The sequence below is a fragment of the Centrocercus urophasianus genome, unplaced genomic scaffold (genome assembly GCF_019232065.1).
Source record: "Centrocercus urophasianus isolate 14NV4802_14NV808 unplaced genomic scaffold, USGS_Curo_1.0 seq_12, whole genome shotgun sequence".
Taxonomy (NCBI): Eukaryota; Metazoa; Chordata; class Aves; order Galliformes; family Phasianidae; genus Centrocercus; species Centrocercus urophasianus.
The window spans coordinates 27,064,565-27,079,145 of NW_024884364.1; positions in this window are offsets into that span (position 1 = coordinate 27,064,565).

Sequence of the window (14,581 nt, forward strand, 5' to 3'; positions counted from 1 at the left end):
AGACTGAACAATCCCAGCTCCTTCACCCGCTGCTCATTAAGCATGTGCTCCAGACCCCTCACCAGCTTTGTTGCCCTTCTTTGAACCAGCTCCATGGCCTCAATTTTCTTGCAATGAGGGGCCCAAAACTGGTCACAGTACTCGAGATGTGGCCTCAACAGAGCTGAGTACAGGTTGACAATACATGTTGTTCCTGAAAAAGAAGATCATTTTCTTTATAAGTGACAACACGTGCTTCACACTAAGCATTCTTAAATTTTCTTCTTAAACATTCTCCTCTGTTCTTCATGGTATTTAAGTCTGAAACTGATTAGGTCATACAAACTATTTTGTTTTCAATAACTGTATTTATTTCATGATGGATCTGATGAGAATATGTACAGTCTTGCTACTGAGATGATAATTCTTTCTCTTCAATTTTTATTCATACAGATATCCTGTAGTTGACAAATTTCAAGTTCTAGTTCCGTTTGGGAGATGTGAGTTATGCAATTATGTGAACAAGATTTAGAGTATAGTTAACTCAGCTGCATATTATTAGGTTAATTGGCTCTTGTGATATTTCAAATTTTTATCACTGCTTTCCTCTGGTTCCAATTTTTTTATCCAGATCTTGTGAATCAGTTAATGCCAATGGGGGTTTTCAGCCCTGAGGTATAATAGTGAATTTCAAAAACCCTTGGCAGAAATCTCAGAGTCAACAAATATTGCTTTGAAGATCTGGGGTCCTAATTTCTTTTTTACTCAAACTAAAGTATATAACTGCCATTAATAATCTAGACATCCTTACATTTACTATCAGTGGCACAAAACTGTCAGCAAATCACTCAAAAGTGAAATCTAGTTTTAAGAAAGTCATTTGTGAATCTTTGGATATTTTTTTCTTTCATTTCTTTATTTTTCTGTAGTTTTTATTCTAAATTCATAGGAGATGACTCTGACAGCATAGCACCAATATCACAAGCAAAATTTGTCTGCATTAAGAGAAATCACATTCTTTTTAGTGAGCACTGCCACCATTTCGCAGAAGAGTAGAAAGGATAGGACATTTATGACCCTTGAAAAATAGTAGATAGATTGCAAACTAGCTTCACCAGGAAATCAGGTTTGCCTCCACCAGCTTTCACCAGATATTTCAGAAGATAAATTTGGCTTGAATCTACATTTTCTCATTTCTTCGCATTGAGAAGATTTCAGCTCAGGCTATAACACTGCCTGATTAAATATATTTGTAAGGATAGAACTTAACAGCCTTAATATTTTCACCTCATGCTAATTTTATTAAACATACCCAAATATTGTTCTCTTAGGTCTAAAAGTCCTCTGGAAGACTCATTTCTCTCAGTGTGGCTTCACAGTTGCTGCCAGAGTAAGATTTAGTTCAGATAACCTCTTATTTAGTTAATAGAATATTCACAAAGAAAAGTTTTTCTGATATGCATAAAGTCTCCTGGAAACTGACTTTGTCCCAAGGTCTACTGAAAAAATACTTTATTTCTACTTTGTAAACATATCGAAATATAATTAATATATTAAGTCCATTTGAAGGCGTTACCAGAAAATTTACTTATTTTAGATAATAAACTGGGACCAGAAGTAGATAAAGGATCCCAATCCATATTTATATGACTTATAAATCTTTTAATCCTTCAAAATTTAAAACCGATTTTTTTCAAGAATGGATTTGGTGACTTGGACACACAAATGTGAGGGAAATTCTGGCTCCATTAAAGTTAAGGTATTTCCATTTCTAACAACTACCAGTAATGTCAGGAGGTGAAGGACATTATTTCTTCCCACTAAATTCTCAAACCCAGCTAACATGGATGTGACACAAAATTCATACTACTATTTGTAAGCACATGGAAACTAAGAAGAAGAGAAGGAACAATATTCTATGACAAAGCAGAATTTCTGAATAACAGAGAACTATATATGTTTTAATTCACAGTTTAATACTTGCTTGGACAATAGGAAACTCACAAACGACCAATTCTGTAGCTTATAGCATAGAAAAACAAACAAACCAAACCACCAAAATCAGATGAAAGGTCTTCTTCCTCCACCTCTCTCTCTCTCTCTCTCTCAATAAACAAACAAACAAACAAACAAATAAATAAATAAAATCATTTTTTCTACTCTCCTTATTTGAGATCAATTTAACTTACTAATATCTGACAGTTGCCTCCTGCTGCTATTTCACTGGATTTCAGAAAGCATTTGCTGATTTTCCTCAGAGTAATCACAAGGCTCTGGATTTCTACTTTGTCCATAGTTAATGTTGAGGTATATCACAAAAAAAGCTATAATATATGTTTCTAATCTGTAGGTGAAAGTGTTGAAGTAGTGGAAGACCAGCATTCACACAAACCATTGATTAAGAAAAAATAGGCATATGCCTTTTAAGAGTGTTTGCAGTCTAGCAAAGTAAAAAACTTCAGGAATAGAAAGGAAAAATTTAAGTACTAATCCATTTTAAACAGTTATATTGCATTAAGCAATCTAAAGTTCTGGGAGAAAATAATAATCTTTAGAAGCCAACATGTATATAATACATTCATGTATGTATATGTATATAATATTTATATTGAAAAAATGCTTGGTAGTCATAATACAGAAGTAACCAGAATCAGTGTCCTGATCAGTGATACCTATATCAAAAGAAATTATGTCTTCCCCAGTTATTTTAATCATGACATTTACAACACTATATATATAAAAAAAGTTTTAAATCCTCGTTTAAACTATCACATTTTTCTGTCTTGATCACAACTCATCATTTTTTTTTTTCTATTTTCCCACCTACCCACCTTCTTTCTCTGAATTTACGTATACTAAGAAATGCCTCATTCGAAGACTTAACTTCACTCACCCCCAGTGTTTCTCTGTTACTACAATTGAAACAATGAGTAGATGAAAAAATTATTCCTTTCCCAATAGCTCACTCTTGCATTTCACTCCAGAGGGCACCCATGAATGAATGGCAAATGGCCATCCAGATAGTTGCCAAATACCATTAGTCAATGAACCACTGTGGCAACATTAAGAATTGTGACAGGCATGATTTAATCTATTGTTTGGTGATCAACTTCATCTATGGATGTTCTCTAATTGTTATAAGCTCAAGAATTATTGCTAGTCTTTTGGAGCAGAACAGTTAAGAGAATGTCTCACTTAATAATCGCAAATTGTTCTTTTCTTCAGTCAAAAAGGTAACCATTTCATGATTACTTGAGAGAACAGATTATGTCAGCTAGACCTAACAACACAAGCTTTGTCTCAATGAATACTACTTTCTCCCAGCCAGCTCCCCCAAAACTCTATGCAGTCTTCAGATTGGATGTTGCTCACTGGGATAATAATAACACCATTCATGCACTGTCTGATTCAGATTTAATAATTATAATGGCTTACCCCTCAATTAAAGGGCAATGTTACTTCTTCTGTTTACTGTTCCTGTGATTTACAACCTAGTACTACAAAACATCCACCCTCATCCCCACATCCTTCCCCCCCAAATACTCCCCATCCCTTTCTGGTTAGTATGCAATAGTTACTGGATTATTTCATACTTGACCTTATCTTCTGACTGAAGACAAATTATTCATTTGAAGGAGTGAATCATTTTGTCTATTTTAGAATGTGGACATTCAGAAGTTCAAAGTTATTCAGAATTTATACTGTATGGTTCTGAGGATGAAACTCTCATTCATAACATTTCAGATTGCTAAGTACAAAGCTGTAAAACTTTCAGAGACTGAAAAGCTAACTCTCAAAGAAAACAGAAACATTGGCAGAAAATATAAGTGCTTTCTGAGATAACTCAAATGTAGTTACTCATGTTTAAGTTTTAAGATATCATGAAACTGTAATTTGCTGGAAAAATACAATTTTTCAATGACAACTTTTTAGATTCTCAACACTTACATTGTTTTTCATAATTGTTGCATTATTCAAAATATCACTTGTCAAATAATTTGTGGAAGTAAATAAGAAGTGCTACTTAACTATGAGGCAAACTGGGATTGTAAAATTGTGCTATCCTTTAGCTAAACTCTTGCTAGATAAAGGTGTCCTACAGTCATTATGAATTCCTTCTTTGAGGTTTAAGAAGATTAAAATCGCACATTGGAGAGAGAAGAAAAGATCACTGCCTCCTAACAACTCGATCTAGTAGACATTTCTACAGCAAGGCACTGGAGACCTCAGGTCAGGCACTGAATGGTCATAGTGACTATTAAAAGATTTGCATCATAACAGGAAACATTCCCTCTTGCTTGTCATCTTAGCCCAGCAAAGCAGTGGTTTGGGTCCCATGCTGTACACTCACGATTTTTCCATATTTGGGCACAATCTACTGCAAATCACTTGTATAACCTGTTGTTCTCAATACAAATAACTGAGGAAGTTCAGAGGGGAAGGCTGTGCCAAACTGTGCCAAACTTTCATTTATCTATTCTCAGGCTCATGCCATAATCATTAGACATCCTGTCGACTTAACACTAAAGGAAGTTGGTCAGGAAGCAGAATAACATGACATATACTTGCATTTTATAAATAGATGATAGCACAAAAATTGTATGGATTGAAACATTGTGGTTGGAGTAATACAAATTGTATTTAAAGACTATAAAAAAGAAGTTTTTAACAATCAGAAGTGATTAACTTGAAGAATTATTTTTACTGACATTACTACTTTTTTTTTTTTTTAACTTCTTCTGCATTGTTTTCCATCTTCTCTCCTTTAAATCGTTAGTAAATTTACATAATTATGAAAAGAAGTGGGAAACTTCAATGTCTATTAGGCTACTGCTTAAAGTACCACTGTTTTATTTTCTCTGTTACTGAAAGTTTCTAATATGCCAAAGCTGTTCCTCTCTATCTCCTTTATTATAATTCCAGGTGAGTTTAATCTGTTTCTCTTTATGGAATAGCTCCTTTCTTTCATACAGGAATCTATTCCTCACAGGATTTAGATTTGTCCTTCAAATCCAGGACAAATATCATAGAACAAAGTTTTTGAAATATTATCTGGGATTCTTTACAAAAGAAAATTTCCTCACAATTATCCACTTGTACACTGCTGACCCCAAATATCTTATTTGAAATACAGGATTGCAGACTATTTCTCTGTAATTCCAAGTGTTAAGTCACAAATACTAGCCTGCTTTCTGATCAGTTTGACAAAATCCTGCAAGAGCTGAACACTTAAAACTAGGGGTTTTTTTGTGTGTGTGTGTGCAATTTGCTAAGAAGAAGAAATAACTGTAGGGAAATAAAACTAAAATCAAAACACAAAGGACAAATGTCACATACATAAAGAGGCCTTGCTGTCATGAACTAAATCCAGACAATCAATTCATTTGCCTAAACATAGGTATTTAACTCTCTTTGAGATGCTCTGATTTGCCTGAGAGATCCTGGGGCTTCCAGAGATAGCACAGAGCCTGCAGATTATCTGTGTCCCTTGGAACAGCAGCTGAGAGCCAAAAGGAATAGCTAAGGCCATAATGTGACCATATTTGGGAACAAAATCAAGCTTGAACTGCTGATAGACACTCTGTCCGTGTCTAATACAGGCAGAATAAAAGCCAGGCTTTATGAATCATGCTTTGTCATTAGAGAGGTAAGCAGGAAGTAGAGCTTGATTGGTTCATCACAGACTATGGTAAATTGCATGGAAAGAGGTAAAAAGCCAAAAGAATTCATCCTCTGATATTTGTAGATGATTGAAGAAGACAGAAAAAGAGGTGGAAGAGACATTGGCTTTTTTTCCTGCCTGTCTTGATCTTGTTTTTCATATTTAAAAGAAATGAATGAGACAGTGAGACACAAACGAATAAAATTAGCTGTCTGCATCTTTTGTATCAGAGAGCAACAAAACCCAGAGTCAGTGATGATAAAATCAGTGGTAAAACATGATAAAAAAATAGGACAGAAATAGGAGATTGCAGAACTTAGATGTGGTTAAAAAAAAAAAAAAAAAAAAAAAAAAAAAAAAGCTTTATTAAAAAAAATGCTTGTTCCCAATTTTAATGATCTAGTCATATACTTAGACATTTCTTTCCTTTTAAAACTATACAGCTTTAAACTACTATTCTGTTTTGATTGGCACTTTCTGGAAGTTGTACAACTCAGCTGCTAAGTCTAGAGTACATGCATGAATTTTAGACACACAGGTTGCCATCCTATACTTTTAACAGAAACTCAGATATTTGCAATTTGCATATGAAGATCTGGAGAGTAGAAACAAATGCAATTTCTAGCATTGTGGTGCTGAGATCCAAATATATAGCTGAAAGAAACTGAGCACTTCATTAATCCTTACCCTAGGTAATTTTGATCTTCGTCTGAAGGCAGCCACACATGTTGGACAGTGACACAGTAAGCTAATTTTCTGCACAGACAATACCATGGCTAATAAGTCTATGCATCATTTTTAATTCTTGAAATTTTAAGCATCAAAATTATTTTGTAATTTTGATTATGTATTTCTTCGCCCTGTCTCAATTTCAGGTGTACATTCAGTATTTTTATATTTTTGATTTTTTTACTTAGAAAACATTAAAATCTACATAGAGAATTGACAGTATATGGGGGAAAATGACACAATTGTTGAAAATGTAAAGGACTTCTTGAGATTAACTAGTCTACTAGCCTACTCAAGCAGGGTCAGCTAGATGAGGTTGTCCAGAACCATGTGCAAAGAGATTTTGAGTATCTGCATGCAGACTCTCCATGAATGCAGAGTTTACAAACTCTCTGAACAACTTCACAATAAAAAATATGTGTTTTCTTGTGTTTGGATGGAATTTCATGTGTTTTAATTTGTGCTCATTGTATCTCATGCCATCACTAAACATCACTGAGTCTGGCTCTTTCACCTTCATTTTTCCAAATAAAGTATTAGTATGCATAGATAATATGCATTCAGACATTTGTCTGAATCTTCTCAGTTCGAAATGTAACAGTCCCAATTCTGTTAGCCTGCTCTCATAGGAGAAATGCTCCATTTCCTTATTCACCTTTATAGCCTTTCCCTCTTACACTGAGAAGATGAGCAATGGACCCAGAGCTCCAGATACGACCTCACATGGGCTGAGCAGAGAAAAATCACCTACTTTGACTTGTTGCCAGGATACTGCCAGCCTTCTTTCCTTTGAGGGCACTTTGCTGTTTCATTATCAGATTACTGTCCACTATGACACCAAGATCTATCACAGCAGAAATATTTTCCATCCAATCAGTTCTGAGTTTGTACTGTAACATGGGGATGTTTGTACCCAGGGGCAGGACTAGCCAGTTCATTTTCTTGAACTCCATGAGTTGTCTGTCAGGCCGCTTTTCTAACCTATTGAAGTCCCTCTGAAGAATAGTACAACCATCTGGTGTATCAGACACTTCTGACTTTTCTATCATCTGAAAAACTGCTGAATTTTTGTTCCATAATCCATGTCATTAATAAAGATTTTATAGAATCACAGAGTCATAGAATATCTCAGTTTTGAAGGGATTTACAAGGGTCATCAAGTCCAACTCTGGGCTCCACACAGCATTCCCCAAAAATCAGATGACATATCTGAGAGCTTTTTTCCTGACATTTATTGAACTCTGTCAGCTTGGGACCATGACCACTCCCCTGGGGAGCCTATTCCAGTGCCCAACCATCCTCCAGTGAAGAGCCTTTTCCTAATATCCAACCTGACCCTCCCCTGACACAGCTCCATATAGTTTCCTTAGGTCATGTTGCTGTCACCAGAGAGAGCAGATTAGCACCAGCCCCTCCACTCCCACAATGAGGAAGTCGTAAAGGAAGCCTCATTAAACAGTATTTGCCGCAGTATTGATCCCTAGGGTATACAAGTAATGCCTCTAGATGGTCTTTGTGCCACTAATTATAACATTTTGGGCTCAGTCATTTAGCCAGGTCTCATGTTTTTTTTGTTGTGCACATACCTAACTTACACTTAGTTAGTTTGTCTGTGAGGATAAAAATGTCAAAATCCTTATTAAAATTAAGTTGAACAATATCGAGTTCTCTTCTTATATCCATCAAGAGTGATCTCATTGTAAAAGGCAATCAGCTTGTAAAAGCATGATTTCCCCACTGTAAATACATGCAGACTACTCCCGATTACCTCCTAGTTCTTCATGTGTTTCTAAACGGGCTTCAGGATTCACTGCTTCATCACCTGCTCAGGGCTTGAGGAAGACTGACTGGTTGGTAGATCCTTGAATGTTCCTTCTGGATCTTGAGAAAGATGGAAGTGATGCTTATTTCTTTCAGTGCTCAGGAATCTCACCATCACCTGTCAAAGATAGTCTAGAGCGGTCCCCCAGAAACAGAAGCCAGCTCTCAGCCCTTGTGCACACAATTCATCAGACCTTAAATATGTGGGTAAGCCATTTTTGCTCTAGGCTGTTCCTCTAGTTTTAGTGGCAAGGAGATTCTGAAAGCTGGTCTTATGGTAAACAGGAAGGTAGAGAAGAGATATTACATATCTCAGCCTCTTCTGTATCCTTGGTCACCAGGTTCTGCACCCCTTTCTTTCTGTATATACAGTAACCATTGTTGGTCTTCACTGCCTTTGACAGCATGTTTGCTGACGACCCCAGAGAAGTGAGGTGGACAAAACAGAAGGAAGAAAAGCCAACAAGAGAGACTCTGATAAACTTGCAAGGTGGGCCCTTCTGAACCCAGTGAGCTTCAACAAAGCGAAGTGCAAGGTTTTGCTCTTGGGTCAAGGTAATCTCAGATATATATATACAAACTGGGAGAAAGAATTAGGGGCCCTGGCTGATGTAAAACTTAACATGAGCCAGCAGTGTACATTTGCAGACTGGAAGGCCAATGGTATCCTGACTTCCATCAGAAGATGGGTGGCAAGTAGGGTGAGGGAGGTGATTGTCTCCCTTTATTCTGCCCTCATGTAGGCTCCAGCTGAAGTATGTTGTCCAAATATGGGGCCCGCAACATAGGAAAGATGTGGAGCTTTTGGAGACAGTCCTGAGGAAGGGGCTGGAGCCTGATCAGAGGGCTGGAGCAGCTCTCCTATGAAAAATGACTGAAGGACTGAATGACTGAAGGACTGAAGGACTGAAGGACTGAATGACTGAAGGAACTGGGCTTGTTCAGTTTTGTCAGAAAAGTAAAATGGTGAGACAGCCTATTATTGATTTAATTGAGGGTGATTTAGCTACCTAGCATTAGTAGATGCCATGAAAATTTGTAATTGATTTATTCCATTTTTTATGCATGTGTCAGACACAGTTTCTAGTCAGTAAGCATATACAAAGAGAAATTAATCTTACTATTTAAGACTTCAAGAAAGTTGCAGTGCAGAGCAGTATTAGAAAAAGACAGAAAAGAAATTATATCATTTAGAATATCTAAAATGAATAATGTGACTACATTTTGAAACCACCATCATAAGTGTTTTTTTAGTCTGAATTATGCATTGCCTTATTTCAAGCTAACTTTCATAGGTTTTTGGCTGAAATCAAGTCATTGCCAAGCTCTTCTTTTTAAGATGGCCAATTATCTGCAAATGCATTGTACAAACCTCGATGTAAAGCTCCAGGCAAACATAGTTGTGTTAAATTTACATTTTCCATTCATTGTAAAAAATAACCTAACATTAAACTGCAATCTATTATAAGATTCTGGAAAATAATTAGATCAAATAAAACTAGTCTTCAGCCAGACCATATTTCCTTTAGCACATAGTTAATTCAACTCATGCTGACAAACTTCAGCATAGTACAGAAGCATGCCATAGAAGAAAATCTCCTCTCTCACAGTTATCATATTAGAATTAAATTGTTAAAAACTACGATGTCAAGGAAAATTTAGGATTAATCCAGATGGATCTGCCAGATCTAAAACTGCATACTGTCCAGTAAAATAGGAATGTCTTCTAATCTAGATAATTTAGTTATATTTTTACAAGGAAGGTCCATGGAGCTGTCCATAAGTTCAGAATAAATAATATTATATACATCTGTTTGGGCCCTTATATTTAATTTTCTACTAATCTATGTGGCTTTTAAAATTACATGAGAAAGCAACTACGCATGTATATATATACACACACATATATATATATATTTATAATAGAGAGAGTTACTTATAATCCCCTCAGCATTACAGCTTGATGATAATTTAATGATGAGTCAAACTGTCTCTAGAGTAACTAGGAACCAAATGGCAGATGAACTGACTTTTAAGAACTGGAAAACTTGACATATCTGAAAAGTACTACAAGGCCTGAACAGTGTGAATAATGTTTAGTTTGCAGCTGTTGTGAATCCATTTGGACTGGCAACATGTTTAGTACTAGTGTTACCACCCTCTTTCCTTCTGATCTAATTTCTTTAACATCTGATGGATATCATTATAATGGGCCCCTCAAGGCAGTTCTTTTTTTACTTCATCAAGAAAAAGTAATCAAAATTTTCTCAGTGGGCCCTAGTTATGCATTACAACCTCTCCTAGTGTTTTTGAGGTATTTTTGAAATTCAGAAATTCCCATCACATTTGCATCCTGGAAAGTTACACAAGGGGTTGGGTGTGATTTACTACAGCTTAAAATTGTGACTGTAATGCTTCAAGAAGACCCACTCTATCTCATGTCTAATGCTGCAGCAACACTCACTGGCTGCTAATGATGACTGTATACTCTACAACATGTCCCATTCTACTTGAGGGGAAGAGCAAGCATGTATCCCACTCTTCATCCACTGTCTGTAAGAAATACAGCTATGAGAATTGCAGTCTTCTCATGCATATGGAGTCATCTCAGTGTTGACTCCTCAGAGAGAGCTGAAGAGCCCTCTAGATGACACCCAGATTGGCAGTTAGTGCTGTAACATGCCTTGGCATTCAGTTCCCCTAGGAATTCAAGGACGAGGCCAGAGGTTGTCACAGGCTATGGAAATCCAGGCATGAGATGGAAATCTGTATACAATAAAGAATGCAGTTGGAAAAGGGCATCTGAATCTATAACTCTCAAAGGATGAATTGTATCTGAGAAGACCTGAAAAAGGGAGCATTTTCCATCCTTTAGCAAAGCAGACAATACTGGGGAAGCAGTTATGTTCTTCCTATCTACTAAAAGCTTTCTTTTTGCTAAAATTATTGAATTGAATAAATTGCTTTGAAAAAAATATAATACTTCATATTCGCGCTAACACAGAAATGCTTGTATGCGTACCTATATGCAATGAACATCAAGTTTATCATATGTAATGAAAGAGTGGGAAAATCATACACATAATTCATAATCTGCTACCTGTACGTTTCAATGAAAATCATAGGGTTTTATCTCAATAGCTTAATTGGAAATATTTTACTAATCTCCATCTTCCTTTAGCTAAAACAGAACAAACGCAAATTTATGGGGTTAGAAGCCTCTAATTGAATAGGCAGGAACACTGTTCTTGACGCTAACATGTCTTACAACTAGTGATCTTACTTCTCCTTCAAAAACACCTCTTTTGCCACCTCCAATTTTCGAATTATGCAAAAACTCCACTACCCTTATGGCATGGAGAAAGACCTTGGCAATGGTCATGATACTACCACGTCAGAAATACACTTGCCCTTCTATCTATAAAAGTTGGTCTCAAATTTTGATGAGTTTCAGCTTAGGAAATACCTGTTCTCAGGTAAGCTAGTAAAAACTAGTAAAAACATTAATTTGTTTGACATGTTTTCTAAGTGTTTTTTTCTGAATCACTTGTAATTGTCCTCCAGCTACATGAGACACTGTAATGTAACTCTAGAAAATGCACAAAATTAGAGCATAAAAAAGCATGTCTTCTGCTACAGATGTTGGTCCTTAGCAGGAAGATGGGAAACTCAAGGGGCCAAGGAATTACCTGCGTTTACCTATGTTTCTTTTGTTGCAAGGAGGATATTGAAAAAAGGAAAAACTGGGGAGAGGAGATTGGAAGGTGAAAAAAGCAAAGGAAGGAAAAACAAAACACGGTGATGCAGTGGGCTTAGTGTTAACTAAATTCTGAATCTTTGACTTGCAATTCTAACGTACTATTTGGATAAATGACAGTAATAATTTAAAAAGTAAGACTACATCTAAATAGTAGTGCTTGAATTTTAAGTTGGACTAATAAATAAAGAACACATTAAATATTTCTATACAAGTATGTTATTAAACATATGTCCTGTGTTGTATTTCATATAGTGAATGAAGCAGAAGGTAAGCTAGTAAAATAGATAGAAATAGAAGAAATAGTCTTTTACAGTGAGGATGGTGAGGCACTGGAACAGGCTGTCTAGTGTTGCGGGTGATGTCCAGTCACTGGAGACTTTCAGGGCGGGGCTGAATCAGGCCTTGGGTAACATGATCTAGCTGTGGTTTCTCTGTTTGTTGCAGGGGAGTGGACTAGATGGCCTTTAAAGGTCCCTTCCACCACCAAGGATTCTATGACTCAATGAGTCCATGATTCTAAACTCAAACTTTTAAAAAGACCTTTATAGTAATTTCTATATGCAGTATAAATATCAAAATGTCTTGGAAAACATTGACAGTTCCATATCAAAATTATGATTATATTTTGTTTACATTGTTATTCCAAGGAAGAGAATTAATAATATTTTTTATTAAAATTCAGCAAAAACCCACATTTTTTTAATGGATCTAAGAAAAACATACATACATCGACTTTTTTCAGTTGTAGGAGAAGTCATTGCATCAAGGATACTAAAAAATGTCTAAGGAGGGAAGATGCTAAAAAGTGTTGTATCTTAAACGTAAAATAGTATGGGCTCATTAAAATATAGGCCCAAGTTAGTTATGCTACTTTCAAATCTGTGATATTTTTGCTCTGTGAAGTATTCTGAAAAAGAAATCCTTAATGTTACTTTTTTATATAAAAATAAAGGTTTTAAAGTACACAGTGATTATACTGTGACATGGTTATACAACAATCTAAATTATGGAACCTTTTTTTTAAAAAAAATTAAATTAGAACTAGAGGAGAAAGCTATGCAGAGCAAATTTCACCTTAAAGTATAAAATATCACTTATTTCATCTTTGAGATAAAGTCACAGTTGCTCAACTCCAGTTTGCAGAAGTGCATCAGGATTCTTTTGTCACAGCTCTTTCTTAATGAAATGACTTTAGCATCTCAATGGACTGTGACGTACATTTCTTGTAATTCCTTCTGAATTCATGGAGAATATCTCAAGTAATTCTGATAATGCTCTTCTTTCTCATAAATATCCTTTTAAATGATTTTAACTATGATTCACCACATATACTGAAAGACCGACCGAGGAGTGCTGAATTAATTCCTCTTTCTTTACAGGAACGAAGATAAATACAAAAGAATAGTTTCAAATACATGACCATCGAGGAAAAAAAAGAGTTGCTCTTCAGAAGGAACTTTCTGGGACTTAAGTATATTGACTCAGAATTCCTCTGAATTAAAGACTTTGTTTCAAAAACAAATTTATTATTGTAGAACTAAATTATGGCTTAATGAACTATTACTGGCCAGCGTTTACATTTTTTTAATAACCTTTTTTTTTTTTTCCTCTGAAAATAAGAGGAAATCCATTAGACTTTCTACTTTTATAAAATGCACCGTAGAGTCAAATGCATCTTGATCTATCTAAAAATTACTAAGCATTGGTCTTATGACCAATGCAAAGTAATTTTGCACAGCTGGTGCAATTGTAATCCTTACTTACAGCAGAGCTGCAGTGTTCTTGGGACAATCTGATAGAAGTTTAATATTTTATTCACTGTATCTCCAAATAAAAGAGGAAGGGACACATTTATTTTCATCCAAATGCAGGCTTCATCTGAAAATGATAATCTCATTATTTTTTTCATTCAGTATAACAATGTATACTTTTGGTACAGAGATCTGTTATGATTTTCATCGATAAATCAAGAAGAAGAGATGAACTTTTCAGGAAGCCAAATGTAGTGATTTTTTTAGCCAGTTCCATGGATAAACAACCATTATTTATGCTAAAAAATAAATAAATATTCTGTTTTTTTTTTCCAAATAACTTATGTCATTTTTCAAACTACTCTTCCATTGAGATTATTTTGCTTTTAAAGTGTTTGCTTCTGCATTTCCATAACGCATTAAATATTTTTCTAAAACAAAGTGTTTTATTTTTCATATTCTTTTAACATGTCCATCATTTCCAAACCTAAGTTGGATGATTTCTTTCTGATGGAGATATTCAGCACATTAGAAAACTAAGTCTAAAGATCTTCTCTAACATATTTGTTGACGAGTTCAAGATCTAATGACTATCATTTGATAAGGTAATTTCAATAAGGTAATATTTTTGTACCTTGAAATTCATTAATTCATTAAAGCTAGGTATTATTCATTCTCAAAACAAAGAATAAACACTAAACAACTTGCAATCTAAATAGGTCAGCTAGAAAGACACTAGAAAATCTCCATTACCATTATGTAAATGGATCTAGAAACTTATCAGGATTTGAGTCCTAACTTACAAATTACGTACCTAATTTCATATGCAGCCAGTAGTAACATTTTTTCTACATAGTGCAACTGATTCAGTTTTCCATC